Consider the following 20,800-nt stretch of genomic DNA (forward strand, 5'->3'; position numbering starts at 1 on the left):
ATAGGAGTCATTTACTACATGAGATGTAAAAAGAACATACAAGATCATACATTTTTTAGCATTCATACACACAGACTTGTGCGAGCTTGTCTTATTCCAGCATCGTATTAAAAATATCTCTGTAGTTAAGTCTAGTTTAAACTGTAACAATTCTAAGAATGCCTTGTATCTTGAAACCGTTCTCTCAGAATTAGATTTCTTGGACATTTCCTACATAGTTTTTTTTAATCCTAGCCGGGATTGGGAACTTTGTTAATTCAGGCATCTTTATTTTTTACTTCATCTTTGTGTTTTGTGTTCTACAAAGAATACTCACATCTCTCCACACACATTTGGAAAGCATTCAATTTAATCACAGTACTACCAATAACAACAGAGACCATAATAGCACTTATTTTAGACAGTGTTTTATCCATGCTAAAAATTGTGCTCAACTACTTACACACGTCATTCCATTTCATCTTTATGTCACCCTACAAGTTAGATTCAGTTTTACCTTCCCCACTTCAGATATGAACACTCATGCTTACAAAAGTTACCTAATTGGCCCACGGTCACACAGATAGTAAGTAACTGAGCCAAAATTTGAACTCAGGTGATAAGACTGGATTCTGCAGGTTTGTATTGAACATGCCACACTTCATAAACTCACATCATTAGTGCAGTTATAGGACTCATTTAACACAGAAAACAAAATACAACATCAAGATCCCACACTATTCACCCCCTTGAAGGGGTCAACAGTTACTCCAGGTGGGAGTGGTATTTTCTATTTGTAGCACCATCAGTACTTTTAGGGAGCTAAGACAATGCAAACCCAGCCCATTTACTAGAAAATTAAGGTGTAAACCCAAGCTTTACAGGGACTGAGTTGGCTTCAGATAGGAAGAAAGGAGAGCATGCATGTAGGAAAACATCATTTCAAGCCTGACCCAAGACATCTGTGTGGCTCTGAGCAAATCTATACCCTTCCCAAAGCCTCAGAGTTCCATTCAATAAATAAAAATAGCTTATCAATCACCTAAAGCCCCTTCCAGCTATGTGAGTCTACGCTTCTCTTTGGTCAATGCTGCTGGTTGACCTTTCCTGGGAATCTTTGATAGAGATGGTGTAATTTTTATGCTTCATCATGTTCTGTGTTTTTACTTATACACTGATATTCTGGAGCAGTAATTCTCATTGGGGGAAGGGCACTATTTTGTCCCCCAGAGAACATCTGGCAAGATCTGGAGACATTTTCGATTGTCATGACTTGGGTGATGCTACTGGCATCTAGTGGGTAGAGTTCAGGGATGCAGCTACACATACATGCTACACTGCACAGGACTGGTCCACACAACAAAGAATTATCCAGCCCCCAAACGTCAACAGTGTTGCTTTTGGGAAACCCTGCCCTAGATTGGAATTTAATATCACTGTGCATTACAAAATGCTAAACTCGTATCACTACCTTTCATCAGTGATAACTCTAATGTCTTTTTCCAGTTCTGTTTTCTATTTGTAGGATGGTGCCAATAATGCTCTATAATTTGATATCACTGCTGCCATTCCTAATATGTATCTCTTGGTCATATAATTATCATTAAGAATAGAAGTGCAGAAGATGAACAAGTCTACTGCTGCCAATTTTACTTTCCCTCCTAATAGTAAAGAGATAGTTAAAACTCCCTTTGCACCTTCTGTTTTTCTAAACCTGAATGTACTTTCTTTTGAAATGTGAATTCATGGCCAAAAACCACTGAGGGTTAAACATTTCTTGCTCAGAGAATCTAACACTGCAAGATATCACAATGGTGCTGATCTTAATGATACCCTATTTTATCTGCACAAAAATGAGAATCACAAGTATAAAATATTAGAACAAAATAACTTACGCTTTTCAATGTGTCTCTCCATTTAAAATTGGCAGCTAAAGACTCACTGTGAAAAAAAAAAAAAAAGACTCACTGTGGTTACAAGGATGAACTCAATTCTTCCAACATGAAACAAATTTCAAACAAGGTTTGCTGCATCTTTGCCTTTCATGGAATTCATACAGACTAAGATGGAGGTTACTCATCACTGTTAGTAAAAATGAGCACTTGGAAGAGACAGAGCAAATGTTTGAAATGTGAAACATGATGTTTATAGAGACAGAACATATTGAAAAGAGGTAATGTTCCATCAGTTGGGCAAAAAAATCTTGCTCTCTGCTTTAAAATTTGAATCAGAATCTATAATACAAACATGTTTCAGAGATTTCTGGGAAAACTTAAATTCTAAATCTCAATTATTCCAACCTCCCTCCATTCTACAGAACTGTTCATCAGCCAGTCCCTTTGTTTTTGTTATGAATGACCATTAGTCAGGCTATTTAAAGCAACTGATGCATTCAATTGTCAGATATAAATGTCTGTGGAGAGTACCACAACTGAACCATGATTTGATTTAAATCTTTTTCCTTCTTAACCAAAATGGCAGGATTTGAAAGAGTACAAAAAGTACATCTGTTATCAGAACAAAGGCTGAAGAAACAATTAAGAGAAAGATTAGAAGGCAAAAACACCTGCAAATAGAAGTTAAGGACCTCTAAATAAAGAGAGAATGAGACAAACGCCCTCCTGCTCATTTACTCTGTTAGGACAAAGGAAACCGGGAGTTAAACAGGAAAGCAGGCAGAGCCTGAATTAAGTTTTCAAGTTGTGATATTGATTTAATCATAGCCGTTTTCTGTAAAACAAACATTTTTATAATTGGCTACCTTTTTTATCTTGCAGTGAAGCTACAGTTAGTCTTAGTTGTAAATGCAATTAAATGAAATTAAGGCATTTTCTTCAACCATCCTTTCTTTCATTAATATATCCAACAAATGCTGACTGCGTGCTATCTGAGAGGTACTGTCTTAAGAGCGGAGCCTGACAGTTAGTAGAGCATGGATGTATTAGTTATATGTTGCTGCCTAATAAGTGACTCTCAAATTTAGCAGCATAAAGCAAAATAAATATTCATTATCTCATGATGGCTGTGTATGTCAGAAATTCAGGAGTAGCCTGTATGGTTCTGGCTCAGGGTCTCTATGACTTTGCAATCAAAGTAGCATCAGGGTTGTAGCATCTGAAACTTAGAGAGTGGCTGGAGAATCAACCTTCAAGATGATTCACTCCCATGGTGCTTGTTGTTGGCAAGAATCCACAGTTGCTCCACATGTGGGCTTCTCCACAGGTTGCTTGAGTGAAAAGGTGCCTGGCTTTGCCCAGGGTGAACAATTCCAAAGAGAGCTAGACCACAATCAAAATCTATTTTATGGGCTTCCCTGGTGGTGCAGTGGTTGAGAGTCCACCTGCCGATGCAGGCGACACAGGTTCGTGCCCCGGTCCGGGAAGATGCCACATGCCGCGGAGCAGCTGCGCCCGTGAGCCATGGCCGCTGAGCCTGCGCGTCCGGAGCCTGTGCTCCGCAACGGGAGAGGCCGCAGCGGTGAGAGGCCCGCGTACCGCAAAAAAAAAAAAAAAAAAAAAAAAAAATCTATTTTATGACCTAGCCTTGGAAGTCACATATTGCAATTTCCATACTATCCCACTGGTAACCAGGTCAAAACTATTCCGTTTGGGAGAAGATTACACAAGGGTGTGAAGAGCAGCATGAGAGGATTACTGGGCCAGAATAAAGGCTGGCTACAAATGGCTAAGAGCTCATTTCTGCTTACAATGAGTAGATTTTCAGGATGAGCAGCAAAGTTCCTTCTCTTATTGAGCTTACATTCTGGAGAAGACAGATAATAAACTCATGTAAGTAATAAATTATCACATTCAGATATTTGCTGTTATCAAGAGAAAGCAGGATAGAGACTAACTGGGTGATGAGACCGGGATTTTTTTTTTCTCTATGCGGGCCTCTCACTGTTGTGGCCTCTCCCATTGTGGAGCACAGGCTTGGGACATGCAGGCTCAGCGGCCATGGCTCACAGGCCCAGCCGCTCCGTGGCATGTGGGATCTTCCCAGACCGGGGCACGAACCTGTGTCCCCTGTATCGGCAGGCAGACTCCCAACGACTGAGCCACCAGGGAAGCCCCGGCATATTTTTGATAGGACTGTTAAGTAAGTTCTCTCTCAAGTTGCTTTTAAATAGAGATGTCATTGACAAAAAGGATTCAAGTATTTGAAGCTCTCTGAAGAAGTATGGCAGGGACAGAGAAAGCTTATGCTAAGGATTTAAATGGACACAAGCCTGCCTTGTTTGAGGAATAGAAAGAAAGTCAGTAGTCTTGGAGGTTAGCGTACAAGAGAAGTACGGGATGAGACAAAGCCACATAGATAGACCCAGACTAACTCATTTATGCCTCATAAGTCAGGGTAAGGAATTTCCATTTCATTTTAGGTGTGACAGAAAAAAAAACCAAACAATTGGAAATCCGTTCTTTTTCAGGAAAAAAAAGTATTCATCAAGATCAATGGATACATAGTTGCTTTAATGGGTACGTTTGGGTGTGTGCATGTTGGTAAGACTGCCAGAAGGGAGAGTGAAGGCTTTCCTTTGGCACCATGGACAGAGGCCATAACTAATATTCACTCTATGTCCCAAGGACAACGATCCAACGCCAAATCTTGCCTTATGATGTTACCTTCGTGAAAAAGGCAAAAGGAGCTGGATGGTAACCATCTTTCTCCCTTTCTGACTCCCTCAACCAGGCAGAGTTAAATATATGCTGCCCAAAGACATATCTAGTAAGTCATCATACTATTTTAGTTTATTACTAAAATAAACTATTTTAGTTTATTACTCATGATGATGTCTCTCTTCTCTCCTCACTCTCCACTCTCATCTAAAGACAAGATGATATACAAGTCATCTGTATATTTCATGCAACAAATACAGTCTCAGCACATAATATATGCGCAGGATATGTTTGTTGAGTGAACAAGCAAATTACTGATTAAATGAATGTATATGAAAACAGAGCCGCTTTTGAAAAGAAGAATGAAGTGTCATCATAAAAGTGACACCAATTATCGGAAGTATGAGAAACAATTAAATTTGCGATGCCTATACTAGGGACAAGTTACAATTTGCATCTAAGAATATTCTTAGATACGAGATACATGGGTATAAAAACTGACTCCTATGATAAGTAGCCAAGAGGTAGTCTGACCTTGATGCTGTAGGCTCTCTACATCTTAAAATCTTTTGTGGAAGGAATTATTATATAAGATACAAATATTTCTACTAATTTGTTGCTTCTGGAAAGGGCTTTTGCTGCCCTCTCAGGCAGTGTTATGGTTGGATGCTACATTTGCATTTTGCCAATGGAGTTTATAATTAACTACTCACTTTTATATCTCCAACCTATTTCTCACTTAGTTCGTTTTCCTTCCGTGGTTTTGCCTCCTTCCTCAAATGACGATTTCCTCACTGACACTTTGCTCTGTCTGCTTTAAAATTTGAATTTAAAAAATAGACATCATAAGAATTCTTTACAAAGCATGTTCACCTCTTTAGAGAAAAAGTGTCATGGAAACATAACAAATGCATAAAATAAATGACCATGATGCAGTTGCACATCAGATATATTAGTATCATTTATTTTAGATTTTAACCATCTAAGTGATAAAGGTCACTGAAGGGTGTATGTGAAGACAATTAAGGTCATTGGGATTTTCTGGGGATTATTAGCTTTTCTTAAAATGGCACCAGACCTAATATTGAGCTAGGACTGCAGAGTGTCAAGAGCTATTTTTAATTATTAAAAGTAATTTCACATTTCACATGTGGTTTAACAGTCATAATTGGAATTTTGAGTTATGCTTTCCTTGGTAACAACCCATTTCCTTTGCTTGGATAAACCACAGGCATAGAGAGATGAAATATGATGTCCTTTAATATGTGGTACTTCAAGAAATTATGTTTCACTGGCAGGCATTTGGCATTTCCACAGCTGAAATGCAATATCGGTAAAATACAATAGAGACTAGGCCCTGCCATTAATACATCTCCCTCGCCTGTTTCTGGGGCTTCAGTAAACAAAGGTTATTGGCAAAATAGTGTCTGCCTGCTCTTCCTAGAAGCACTCATGAAGAGCTCGGGAGTGATTGGCAATATGCAGCTGTCATCCTGAGCGGCTCAGTGGGTTGTGGGGAGGATGGGGCTCCTGAACTATCTTTCAGCAGAAGCAGGTGTGTGGTAGCCACTAGCTATTTTGGGGGAAAGAAGGAGGCATATCTGCTCGAAGCACAATATCCCTCTGGAAGAACAATCACCGCCATTACCACTGAAGCAAATAGAATTGTTCCTGCCATTGCATCTCTCTGGGATGAGCGTCTACTTTTATGGGCCTGGTAAGAGACTACTCAGCCGTCTAGGCCCATTTCAAACATTTCCTCTGGGCTTCCCTGGTGGCGCAGTGGTTGAGAATCTGCCTGCCAGTGCAAGGGACACGGGAGCCCTGGTCTGGGAAGATCCCACATGCCGCGGAGCAACTGGGCCCATGAGCCATAGCTACTGAGCCTGCGCTCTGCAACAAGAGAGGCTGCGACAGTGAGAGGCCCGCGCACCGCGATGAAGAGTGTCACCCGCTCGCCACAACTAGAGAAAGCCCTCGCACAGAAATGAAGACCCAACACAGCCAAATAAATAAATGAAAACAAACAAACAAACATTTCCTCCTCTTGGGAAGCTGTGGCTGATTTACAATGGGATTAATTTCTCTTTCCTCTAGGGCCTTGGGGCCACTTACTTCCTAAGCAGTGATGTTGCTAACCGTCATTCACTCCCTCATGCATTAAATAGATACTCACTGAGGACCTACTGTGAATCAGGGACTGAAGCTAAGCATCTCTAGGTTTATCCTCACATCAGCTCTTGGCCATAGGTACTAGCATTTCTCCCATTAAACAGATGGGAAAACTCAGGCTTAAGAGGCGCAAAGTAATTCACTCAAATCACATTGCTAATAGGTACTTAAGCTGAAATTTAGGGTCAAAATTTGTTTGATCCCCAAACCTAAACTCTTAACTAGTAGATTATATCATCTTAACATGGAATTATCTTATATGATTTTAAGTTACATTGTATTTGATATATATATGTAAAATACATGTACTTATATAAGTGTGCATATGTACTAATATGACAGGATCTATCATATGATGTAAAATAATAATATAACAATATAGTAGAATTCAGTATGTGTTATGCTACAGCTGACTCCTACTGTTATGATTACCAGTCTCTGCCCAACCCCACATTCAGTGACATCATGTAGGTAATTTATTATCAGTCATGGTAGGAGTATTTATTTACACCATGGCAATTGCAAATGATACACATCTGAGCTATTTTTCCTGAAGCGCTGGTTAAACATTTAACACCACTACTGGTTATACTGTCTAATTTTATAGTTAGTGGAATAACCAGCCATGTCTGATATTTAACTGTGAGCTCCTCAAGCGAAGGGGTTTATTTTAACGACATCTTTTTCAGAGATTGTCTATATATAGCATAGTGCCTAGCACAGAGTGGGTGCTCAGTAAACTTATTTTTGCATGAAGGAGCAAATATTTTACAGCATCTTTCACAGCTTTTACAATATTTACTTCCATTAGCCTAACAGTCTCAATGTCTGTAATATCACTACAGTGGGTTGCCAAGGGACAACATGTATAAAGTCTGAAGTGCAATTCTTTGCTTCTCAGCTGAATTGCTTCACAGGGTTAGCACGCTGCATATCAAGCACACCTAACACTTACTTCTACCTAGGAGGCTTGGAAGGATGCTGGCTGCTCAGGGGACAAAACTGAAGTCTATAGCAGCTCCAAACAAAGTGATTACACATACACACCTAAAATACAAATATTTGAGTTATTTATGTATGTTTGCCTTCGCGTTTTATTTCTTTTGTTTTCTTTTTGTCCCCTTTGCTTGCTCTGTCCTAACTTGTCTTTGAAGTGATCCATACATTAAAAGCCTAGGTTCTTGTTACAAAAGAGAATCCTTTCCAAAATTATAAAAACACGACCTCAGTCAGTACTCATAAATGTTGATGATGATGATAATTTTGTCCAGAAATTTAATTTTTCATCAGAAAATATGCCAGAAACCATTTTTATCCAAGACTAACATAGGCTTTGGCATCTGAAAGACTGTTTGTTCATCCCAGCTCTGCACTGACCAACTATGTAACCCTGGGCCTCAGTCTTCTCTTCTGTAAAATAGACAAAATATACCTACTTTAAAGGGATAAATCCAGATAATGTATTGAAAATACTTTGCACAATGCCTAGTCTCTAATGAGCATTCAGTAAACGGACAATTTTTTCAGCATCTAGCATAATGCCCTTAAATTAATATATTTTGAATGAATGATTAAATGAGAAAACTAACAGCTCCTGAAGATTTAAATATGTATTCACTTATTTCCAGAGCTGTCCATTAGAATTTTCTGTGATGGTGGGAATATTATATATCTGCACTGTTGAATATGGTAGCCACAAGCCACATGTGGCCATTAAGCACATAAAATTTCAAGTCAACTAGTCTAGTGTGACTGAGCACTTGAATTTTTAATTTTATATAAATTTAATTCATTTAAATTCAAATGCCCACAGGTGCTTATGACTACCATATTAAATTGCAGTTGAAGGATCAACAATAGAAAACTGGATTATATTTTGGACTCAGAACAAAATTTTCAGAAAGTGTTACTCATTGTTTGAAGGACAACATAAATACAATTCTCCTTTTTTGTCCACAGTCCTCCTTTTTGTTGCTTCTTTATTCTGTTCTCACCCACAAAACTGGAATTGCTTGTGGAATTTTCTACTTTTGAGAGACAGCTTTGTGTACTACGATTATATCTACCCTTTAAAGATCCTACCTGCCTGCCTGGATATATTTAAACTCCAGGGGGTTATGACAGGCATTGGGGTCCCTAATCAGGACAAGATGCGAGGTGAAAAGAATTAGAAGGTCACAAGTGGCCAGCTTTATCATCTTCAAGCCTTTCTCACCATTCAGATGTAGCTGCAATTAGGTGTGGTAGCCATTTTGTTGTGTCTGCTGCTTATAAAAGTGACCTGAAAGCCCCACCAGCTTCATCTGTTCTTAAGTATTCTATTTGGGAGGAATACATAAATTTATTTTAGATAGTGCCCTGAGTGCCCATGAGGGGAAAAGATGCTACATACATTTTTTAAAATGTTGTGATAAAGAGGTGCTCTAAGCATTGATATTTGCAAACATTTAAACCACTAAACCACTAAAGCATAATGACCCTCAGAAATCATCTAACTCAAACTATTTATTTTACAGTTGACAAGGCTGAGAAGTGACCAGCTAAGGGACAGAAAGATAGCAGCAAAGCTAAGTTTAAAACCCAGGCTTGCTGATTCTCAGTGCTCTTTGTATTACACTCCATACGCTGTTACAAATAGAAAAGCACTTGTAGGCTAGGAAAAGGGTTATATGTAAATATATTGTAATGTGATACCTTGGAAAGGAGTGTCACTTATGTATTTTCCCTAATTTTGTGCCTTCCCCCACCTCTTCCCCATAGGCACACATTGACTACAATTCTCTCAGAGGACATAATACCCTCTTGGAGTAAATTAGGCAGGTTGGAAAATTGCATTAACTCTTTCCACTCCCCAGGGAGCACATTTGGTAAATCCCTGCTTCAGTGCACTAATTTTCCTCCTGGTGTGTGGGTAATGCACTGGGGGAAAGGGAGCTTATGCGGGGTGCCCGTGAGGTCAGGGACCACATTATTGCAACTTTATTGCCAATGAGATGAGCCGAAGCCTCCCACATGTAAATCAAAGAGTTAACAATGGGGCCGGGTGGCTGTTCTGGCTTTGTCAGTTCAGGGTCATAACTGGACAGGCTGCGATCTGTCATCTTTCAGACACTTGGGTTTAGCAGCCACTGTATCTTGCAAGCCATCAGCTGTGCTTATGCAAAGCCCGTAACAGGGTATTATACAGCCTGAAATCACTCAATCTTCAGGACTCATTCTACTCCTACCATCTAATATTCTACAGGATTGAGAAGGTAAGGTGAGATCGGAAATCTATGCAGTCATCATTTCGCCCAGTTTTTCCAATTTCCTACTTTGAGTCAGACACACTGTGGACTCTGAACCCAGCATTTACTTCCAGAAGGGAAATTCAAATAGCTTCATTTCCCTCCTTACCACAGAAGAATTGCTTCAAGATTAAACGTGAATATACCACTCTCTCCCACCCACTCTACATTTCTATACACACTCATACTTGCCTTTTTATCGAGAAAAACAAAAACAACCAAAACCATAATTCTACCAGAAAAAATGAGAATAGCAAGTGCCCACCTCGATTCCTAGTGCACAGTTTTTTAGAAAATAAAATAAGAATTTATAATCCTGGGGCTTCCCTGGTGGCGCAGTGGTTGAGAGCCCGCCTGCTGATGCAGGGGACACGGGTTCGTGCCCCGGTCCGGGAAGATCCCACGTGCCGCGGAGCGGCTGGGCCCGTGAGCCCTGGCCGCTGAGCCTGCGCGTCCGGAGCCTGTGTTCCGCAACGGGAGAGGCCACAACAGTGAGAGGCCCGCGTACCACAAAAAAAAAAAAAAAAAAAAAATTTACAGTCCTGTGAGTGGAGTTATATGCATGGAAAACCAAACTCAGGAAAGTGACTCAACCAGTATCCACCTTCTGGAATTGTGTCCATTTTTCCAGTAGCTGCAGGTTAACACTGAGGGCTTCAATGAGGCCCAGGCTTCTGAGCATTCAACTTCATTAGGCATGCATCTCATTTTGGCAGGAAGCCACCCACTTTAAGCAAAACCCAGTCACAGATAAACGGAGGGCAATCATCTCCCGAGTAATAAATGCAGAGCTGCAGAGAGTGGGCTGCCAATCTTGTGGGATGGGGAATAAAACAGGCGGAGGGAGCAACTGTGCTTTGTGTCCTTATGATCCCAGAGTGCACAATATAGCTGAAGCAGGAAGATGCCCCAGACCAGCTCTCAGAGGCCAGATCAAAACCGCCCATTCAAAGAGTAGTAATGTGACATGTTTGACCTGAGTGGTACCTTTGTCCCTGGGAACTTAGACATCTTACAGACCCTTTCTATTAAATCCTTGTAGTGTCGTTGGCAAAGGAAATGAAACCAAAATTGTGCACAAATTGGGACACTGAGGCACAGAGAGGCCTGGGGATTACGGTGAAGGTGACCTCAGTGAGGCCGACAAGCAGACTGAAGTAGAGGATTGAGGGACCCATCACAAATTTTTAGACAAGGCCACTGAGAGCTCAAACGATGCAGTTGGCACACTCCAGCATAACAAACTGAAACGTGCCAGGAGATAGCATAAAGGAACAAAGCAGGAGGATGTATAATCAAAGGGAACAATGAAGACGATTATCAAGAACACCTAGAAAACCAGTTATTTTTCGGAACACTCAATTTATATACACTGGCAATTCAATAGTTTTAAAACACAAGCCAAACAAAACATGTTGAGAGGTCCAATCTAGCGCACAGGCCAACCTTCTATGCCGTTTAGCCTAGGAAATTAAATACATCAGGTCGAATTTCAAAGCTCTCCTTTCTTCTGTCTGAATAGCCAGACTCGGCTTCCTTCTGTCACGTTAAGCATGACAGTACTGCAGCTCAGTCTGAACACACAACTTGTAAACTTGGTTAAGATGCTGGGAGAGCAGCATGATCCAGGCCGCAGAAGCAGGACTGGAAACAGAGATGCCTCGGTGAGGATGTCCTTCTTTGTAAGAAAAACAAAGGACCTGCTATCTCCTTAGAAAGTCAATAACAAAGACCTGCTCATATCTTTCTAATTACGAGTCTAATTGTCTAATATTTTGAGGCCCTGTCTTGCCAACCAACTCTCTCCACAAACTCTACCTCTCTCTCTACCCCATGACCCATGCTCTCTCCATGCCTTAACTCCCTGCATATCCTCCTGTCAAACAGCTGTCTGGGTATTCACCTCTTTGCTTATACCCTAGAGAGGCTAATCTTTGGGATTTTTATAACACTTGGGGGTGAAAGAAGGGTAAGCCGACTGATGAAATCCCTTCTGCATTAATGGGCGATAAAGTAAAATCCAATCTCGTGGGGCCATCATACAGAAACCCTCTGGTCCTACTTTTATGTGGGTCATGTATCTTAATAGGTTTTCAAGCAATTTAGAAGACAAGACCAAGCAGCTGGTAAGGGCCAATTTACAAGGCCTCAGCTCCCCGGCAACACACACGTTCCCTGTAACAAAAGCCCACTTGGCATAAACAAGCCTTTTCCAAAAATGAACACACACACACGCACACGCACACACACGCACACACACACACACACTCTCACTCACTTACACATCTTAGAAATTCCATTTTACCTAAACGTTCACTTGATTTCATAGAAGTATCCTTTTCTTATTTATTCGATGGCCTGCAACATTTGTTCAGTATTTATTTTTCTTCTTAGCTTTCTCAAAATGGCCACTCTGAGCCCTGTAAATGTTAGTTGCTTTCTGTGTGTCTGTTGTACAGGGGAGAAATAAAACTGTGGATCCTCTGAATGAGCTAGCAACCCATAGACCACTTTCTTTACATTAGTGGTTCCATGGCAACACTTTCACCAGTTTGGAGGTAAGAAAGTGACGTGATCCTATATGTGATAATAATTTAGCTTAGTAATTTTACATTATGCAAATCTAAAGCAAGCTGTACTTTGAGGTGTGCCAGTGGGGTACAGTAAGGCTGCATGAATCAAAACAGGGTAATCCACAGGGGGAGAAAATGAGTTTAGCTCTTCAAGGTGCCTTCTGCTCTGGAATACATTCAGGAAAATTAATCAGACCCTAACATTGCCATGTTACTCTCTCTCATTACAAACCAGAGTAAACAATTACTGCATTAAGCACTCTCTGAGAGGTTCCAAAAGGCCACTGGTGCTTACTGCTGATTTTCATAAATGATCTTCAAGGAGCTCCCCTGGGGATCGGAGATCTGGGGAGGTCTAGAGAGAGGTTAGTGAGGAATGCATCTCATTACCATGGTGATGAGATGCAACATGCAGCCTGGCTATAAAACCAGTTGCCATGATGAGGGGCTGTAGATTTCTGGTTTTCTGGGGAAGTGTCAGATCTTAATTGATGGCAGGCTCCTGGGGCATGCTTACTTCTTTTCAGAGTCCTGATCATAAGAGGATGAGCTTTGGAAGCAGAATCCTGGTTCCAACACTTAGGAAACCTGTGACTTTTCAAAACTTAGTTGAAAGAGGACAGTATCATCTATGCTTCACAGAGCTGATGTGGGGATCTACAGAGAGTAAAGCATTCTGATTTAGGTCCAAACATGTCCTGGACTTTGCACTCAAGGAAGGGTTCCTATTTTATTTGTTTTATTTATTTTGCCAAGGTCCACCTTCCCCACTAACTGGACACATTTGGTGAAAAGAGCAACAGTGCTTCTACCTTGTATACAGCAATATGTATCTTGCAAAGTGTCACGTATGTAATGTGTACACAGCTCAGCTAATATTCTGTCAGTGAATAATCAAGTGAATAGAGGATGGCTATTTTCTTTGAAAAAGGGAGGCCCTTTGTCTGCTTTACTTACAGAGACCAAGGCAGAAACCTGTGACCAGGATGGTTCAACTCAAGAAATTCCAGTATTCCCCTTGATTCTACCAAGGGGAAGATGTACAGACGAGACAAATTATAAGAATGCCAATGTGTTGAGACATTCTTGAGATAGTAAATGAGTCTGGAGAAAGCAAATGCAGTGAACTGTTAGAGAGGAGGGAATTCTTGGAGAAGCCACAGCTCTGCCCCCTGTGCCCTTTCCCCTTTCTTCAGGGCATGATTGATAACATTCCATTCCTCTCCTGGGGCTTCGAGCTGCAATGACAAGACAACTCTAGAACTTGGAGCCACTTGTAGAAAGAAGCTATAAAATCAATGATTTTGTTTATTACTTCTGTGGCCACAAGGCAGAGCTTGCACTCAGACAAGTGGATCAGCACAGAGAGGTGAAAGAATATGATTTGAATATGCAGTGAGTCCAGAGAACACACCCTGCCGTATTGCTGAGTATCCTTGTCTCACCCACACAGGGTCCTGTTTACAGTTGGATTTGTGCTGTTGGTGGCGATGTAAATTGATACAGCACTATGGAGGTTCCTTAAAAAACTAAAAATAGAACTATCATATGACCCAGCAATCCCACTACTGGGCATATACCCAGAGAAAACCATAATTCAAAAAGACACATGCACCCCAATGTTCAATGCAGCACTCTTTACAATAGCCAGGTCGTGGAAGCAATCTAAATGCCCATAGGCAGGCGAATGGATAAAGAAGATGTGGTACATATATACAATGGAATATTACTCAGCCATAAAAAGGAATGAAACTGGGTCATTTGTAGAGACGTGGATGGACCTAGAGACTGTCCTACAGAGTGAAGTAAGTCAGAAAGAGAAAAACAAATATCGTATATTAACACATATATGTGGAATCTAGAAAAATGGTGCAGATGAACCGGTTTGCAAGGCAGAAATGGAGACACAGATGTAGAGAACAAACATATGGGCACCAAGGGGAGAAAGCGGGGGGGGGGGCGGTGTGATGAATTGGGAGACTGGGACTGACATATATACATTAATTTGTATAAAATAGATAACTAATAAGAACCTGCTATATAAAAAAAATAAATAAAATTCAAATTTTAAAAAAGCTAACTGACATTATTCTGTAAATGTGAATGAAGGTGTCAGGTGGAATGTCCCCAAGTTGGAACCTTAATGTGGCATCATACGTGTTGAGGCCTCATGCTGACTATTGTAACTCATTATCAAACAGCATATTTTGGCCTGAGAGAGCAAGAGCTCCTTTAAATCAAAGTGGTTTCCTAACCATAGTGTGTAACTAAGGCTGCCTAGGACAGCTCATGGACAAATAATGCTCTTCTACTTCCCCATGGAACATAACGGAGATCAATGAAATGCTCAAGCCAAATATTGCTTTCAGAACAGAGAAGGGGTTATCAGTAGGTTTATTTTTCCTGACCAAACTTTGTAATAACCTCTGTATTTATTCAATTGCGTGGTTTGTGAATCAGTGGTATTTACTGAGTATCTGCTATGTGTACCCTACTTGGTCTCACAGGAAAAAGCTCCCTATCAACCAATGAAATCCAATGCCTTAGCTTGTCATTCAATGAAATCAATTATCTCACCCCTACTTACCATTTTGGCTTCAACTTCACACATTATCACCCCCAGAACCCAATCCTCCAATCACTGGAACTACAACTGAACCCTGGTGGCCTGTTTCAGCATTGGGGCTTCTTAGAAATACCTTTGCTCCCTCCTTACTTGACTCATGAAAAAACTATAACTGATTAAATATTATGTTCAAGAATTACTTCTTCCAAAAGCTTTCCAGACTTTCCTCACCCTCTCCTTTGTAACCTGTGTGTGCACACATGGGCATGTGTGTGCATGTATCTTGTGTGTGTAAAGATACTTCTCTAAAATGCATTGTGATAGGCAGAATAAAGCCCCCTCCCCAGCAAAGGCATCCACATTCTAATCCCTGGAACCCGTGAATGTGTTATTTTACATGGCAAAAGGATCTTTGTAGATGAGATTAAGTTCCACATGTTGAGATGAGGAAACTATCCTGGAATATTTACTGTAATCACAAGGGTCCTTAAAATGGAAGAGGGAGGAGGCAGGAGTGTCCTTTAGAGAAGGTGGGATGATGGAAGCAGAAGATGCTGTGATGTCGTTGCTGGCTTTGAAGATGGAGGGGTCTAAAGACAAGGAGTGGAGGTTGCATCTGGAAGTTGGAAAAGGGAAGAAAATAGGTTTCCCCCTAGAGCTTCCAGAAGGAATGCAACCCTGATAAAACCTCGAGTTTAATGCATTGAGACATATTTCAGACTTCTTGAGACACATTTCAGGCTTCTAACCTCCACAATGGCAAGATAATAAATCTGTGTTGCTTTAAGCTACTAAGTGTGTGGTAATTTGTTACATCAGCAATAGGAAACTAATACACACCCATAACATTTTAGCGATTTTGTGTTCCCATGTCTTTCTCCCTCCACAGGACTGTATGCTTTTTCAACTAGTTAAAAATAGCTACCCTGGGCTTCCCTGGTGGCGCAGTGGTTGAGAGTCTGCCTGCCGATGCAGGGGACGCGGGTTCGTGCCCCGGTCCGGGAAGATCCCACATGCCGCAAAGCGGCTGGGCCCGTGAGCCATGGCCGCTGAGCCTGCGCGTCCGGAGCCTGTGCTCCGCAACGGGAGAGGCCACAACACTGAGAGGCCCGCGTACCACCAAAAAAAAAAAAAAAAAAAAAATAGCTACCCTGTAATAAAGGTGTTCATCTCAGGCGCTGAGCTAAGTACATGTATTATGTCATCTGATACTCAAAATAACTGCACAACATTAGAATACAAAGCTGTAGGCATTGGTGTTCGGTGCCTGGTATTGGGCCCAGATTGCCTGGGTTCTCAGTTTCATTACGTACCAGCTCTATGACGTTGGGAAAGTTATTTTTCTCTGCCTCATTTTCCTCATCTGCAAAATGTGGATTAAAATGATGTCTATCTTTTTAGGGTAGTGGTGAGAATTAGTTGATGAATTCATATAAGGAGCTCAAAACTGATGTCTGGCATATAATAAGCATTAGGCAAATACTTAACCATAAAAATTATCGTCCCCATTTTAAAGGTAATAAAACCGAAGCCCAGAGAACTTAATGCACTTGACATACAGAGCAGGGATAGTAATGAAATAAAACCCAATTACTCAACTTCAACATGTAAGAGTAAAACATGTTTCTTGACTGAATATACCCACAATTCATAAATCTCCCTACGTAATGGGAGAAACGGCACTTATAACAACACAAAAGAAAGAATGAATCATTGAGAGTATTTCTAAATGTTGCAGGAGATGTAAAGTAGGAGTTATGCTGTGATGGAAATGAGAGAGACAATCATTTGCATAATTTGGTAGGTAAGGTAGGAAGTGGCTGTATCACAGAATATAGTATATGACAGTGTTAGGAGGGTTTTATGCTGAAAGGATGATGGGCTTGGTGACATTAGTACTTACTGAAATAATTGTTCACCCTGGAAACATGCTGAAGCGTCAAAAATCAGAACCACATATAACAGCGTTTTCACAGACTTCATAGAAGGGCATGCGTTTCTTTGTTAAGCGTCTCTCTATGACATAGGTTCTTAAACCTGAGAGCATCAGATTGCTGGGTCACACCTCCAAGCACTTCAAATTCAGTAGGGCTGGGGTCAGGCTACAAAACTTGTATTTCTAACAATTAGTAGGTGGTGCTAATGCTTCTGGTTGGGAGACCACACTTAGAGACCCACTGATCTATAGCAATTATTTCCCCACTGCCTTAGTCCAAGATTACTTCCAAAAGACTCACAAAGGGAATTTAATTGTCTCAATCTAACGATTCAGGGAATTGAAAGGGAAGTCCTGTCTGAGTACCTGTAACAGCTTGAAGCCCATTAAAAGTACAAGACTCCAAGAAAGCAGATCGGCTTTATTCGAGAAAGCTTTTAAAGGACTTGCAACACCAAGGAAATGATTCAAAGGCAAGGCTATATCAAATACTCAGTTTTCAATATACAGAACCACTTCATTCTATGTTGAGAGTATCTCCTGACTTAACTGGATCTCTTAGGCCCTACTCCCAATACCACCCCCATTAATTTGTCCACACTCCAGGATAGGACTTTAGAGATATAAGAGAGAAATATTTAAGAGGCTTTTGCTTGGTTTTCTGTATTAGTACTTTGGCCAAGAAACATTCTCAAGTGACACAGCACTGAGCCTAGGCATAGAAGGCTAATCAACCAAAGAAGACTCATTCTTAATAGAAATTCAAAATCATACTTCTTCTCTATCAGATTGGTTGGGATCTCTCTTAGGGATATTACCACCCAGTACAAGAGGAAGAGGAAGGAAAGAGAGCTGAATATTTTGCCATTTTTTCTTTTATTTTCTTTTAATATTTCTCATCTAGCTAAGAAATAACTTTGGGAACACACTTGGAAGTGAATAAATCAAGGGTTTAAATTAAGATGATGAAATACTAAAACACTACACTAGTTAAGAAGAAAAAGCAAGAAAAGCTATCTCTGATCGAAACTGAGGGGAGTCACTGGGCAAGATAAGCAGAAAATAATGAGTGTATGGTCATGCAAAAATTATCTCAATCATCTTTAAAATTAATCACTCATCAAAACGCAAAAGAAATACCATGTTTGAGGATGTGGGTCGTAAAGAGATATAATTACAACCACAGGAATAAAACTGACCTTCAAAACCTCTTAATTATGAATAACCATACCAGCAATGCTCAATGTTTGGTAAAAAAAAATATTATATTAAAAGTTAATAACAAAAAAATTTAATCAGTGCTTCAATAGGAAAGTTACAAATATTTGATTTGCTGGAAAAACTACCCCCTACAGTTGCTTCCACCCAGCAAATTCTCAAGAGGAAGATGTGAATGCAGTTGTAATTCAGTGCCAACAGTGAGAACAATATAAACAAGAGTGAACTCGTATATTCAGTTTAATTGTTGGCCTCTTAGCTCAAGGATGAGTTGTTGCCCACCTGTAGAGAGAAACTAATGGGCAAAGACACATTTTCTCTTTCACTTTGCATGGGTGGAGATTTATTTCCCACTCAGTAAAATTAAAATGATGAACCTAAAAGGAAAAACCACACTGAGTGCCATGATGTTCTTGTTAACTGGGATATATGTATGCCAGATCTCCCAATTTGTTGATTCTTCTCTGTATTCTTCAGAGCATCTTGTACATACGGGCCCTGCCATTGTTAATTTTGTGACTATGGACAGGTTATCTTTATCTTATTAGGTAAAAATCTTTAACATATGCTAGCCACGCATCTCAGTGCTTTAAAATATTAACTTACCTTTTCTTTTTAATAATGCAATGATGTAGGTATTATTATTATTATTCCTAATCTACAGATGCGAAAACTGAGGCACAAACAGACTAATGAACTTGCCCAAGGTTACAACATTGGCAAGTAGGAAATCCAGAATCCTTTACCTACAGAAACATCTATTGAAGCTATAGACATTTCTGTGTCTCAGTGTAGAAAATAAGATAACCTACTTTATGCGTGGATAAAGATTCAACATGTTAATTTTGTCAGGCCTTAGACCAGAACATTGCTTTTGGTCACTGACAAAAATGTGTTAGCTAAAAGTAGTGGTACTACATAAGCACTTAATAAATGTTTTTTGAGTGAGAAATTTCATTTTGCAATATTGAATGAAATCATTACAAGCATAACAAAAATTAATTAAATACCATTTAGTAGACCATGACTTTTAGCAAAGAGAAATTCCATTTATTGATAGTCACCTGAGTAATGATCTCTAATAAATCTCCTATATGGATAGTATTGAGGACTATGTATGTGTAAAACATTGTCAGTAGAAAAGGTTTTAACGTATTTTTTCTACTCAGTTTGGATTCCAGACTGTTGAGAGCCAAGGTTGAAAACAATATCTGAGATTGTCAAATGGACTTTGGAATGAGCTCTGAGAGGGATAGAAGGTTGCTGGTAGAAGCAAAAGCAATTAGTTACCCATCATGTGGTTATTGATCGTCCTGTCCTTTTTGTTATCAGGACCTCAAAGTCTAGATAAAAGCTGTGACTTCAAGATATCACAATTTGGAGTAAATATGACTAACCTTTAATACATAGGGGCTGTATTTTTCTGTGAGATACAGAGAGTAACTAGCTCTGACCCCTGCAAAGGGGAAGTAATTGTCAAATTCAGATGACACCTTTCAAAGATGGGTAATTTAAAAAATAAATTAGAAGAATGAAATGTCACTTGGAATAACTGAACCGAATTTAAAATAACAATAAATATTGCACTTCTGCCACTCAATTTTAAAAGGGCTTTTAACCTCCATTTTCTTTTGAGGTTTGAAAACAGAAAGGTCTTTTAATCAAAGGGCTTATATCAGATTTCCAGATTCTATACCTTGCACATTTGGAGATAAGTATTTGAACACAATCAGATACTTACTGGAATTCTTGACAAGAAAAATAAAATGACTCTAAAAAATAAAAAAGCCCAGAAGTCTGATTGCATCCTCTTGTGAATCCTCCTTTCCTAAACTGAATATGTTTTTAAAGATTTGTATGAATTAGGAGCATCTATGAGTTTTGTTCAGGAAGCCATTCTATGATCATGTATATCAGGGGCAGGCCAACTACAGCTCACTCCTGTTTTTTCGGTAAATAAAACTTTATTTGAACAGAGCCACAGTCATTCACTTATGAACTGCCTGTGGCTGAAGACAGTGTGGCCCACAAGGACTAAAATATTTACTATCTGGTCTTTTGCAGAAAAAGTATGCCAACTCCTGATATACTTTATTAGGAACTGTTAAAAAAAAAAAAGTTGGGGAGCTATTTGATAGCCATTGGCATATCTTGTAAGGTTGCATTCCCTTTAAACAGAGCTATCATTAGTTTCACTGAGAAAAACTTTTTTTTATGAGAACTAATCAATGCATTAAAAAATGATTTTAGCTTTTCAGTAATGGCACCACCATCCACTAAAATTCTGGGGACAAAAAATGAGGATTTATCCTTAATTTGTTTCTTACTCTTGACATTCACATTATCAGCAAATCCTGTCATGGACTGCCTTCAACACGTCTCCCTAATCCATGTGCTTCCTCTAATTCCACTGCTGCAATCCTAGTCATTTCTCACCAGGACTTCAGCAATAG

This window comes from Phocoena phocoena, chromosome 10 (genome assembly GCF_963924675.1).
Source record: "Phocoena phocoena chromosome 10, mPhoPho1.1, whole genome shotgun sequence".
NCBI classification, from domain to species: domain Eukaryota; kingdom Metazoa; phylum Chordata; class Mammalia; order Artiodactyla; family Phocoenidae; genus Phocoena; species Phocoena phocoena.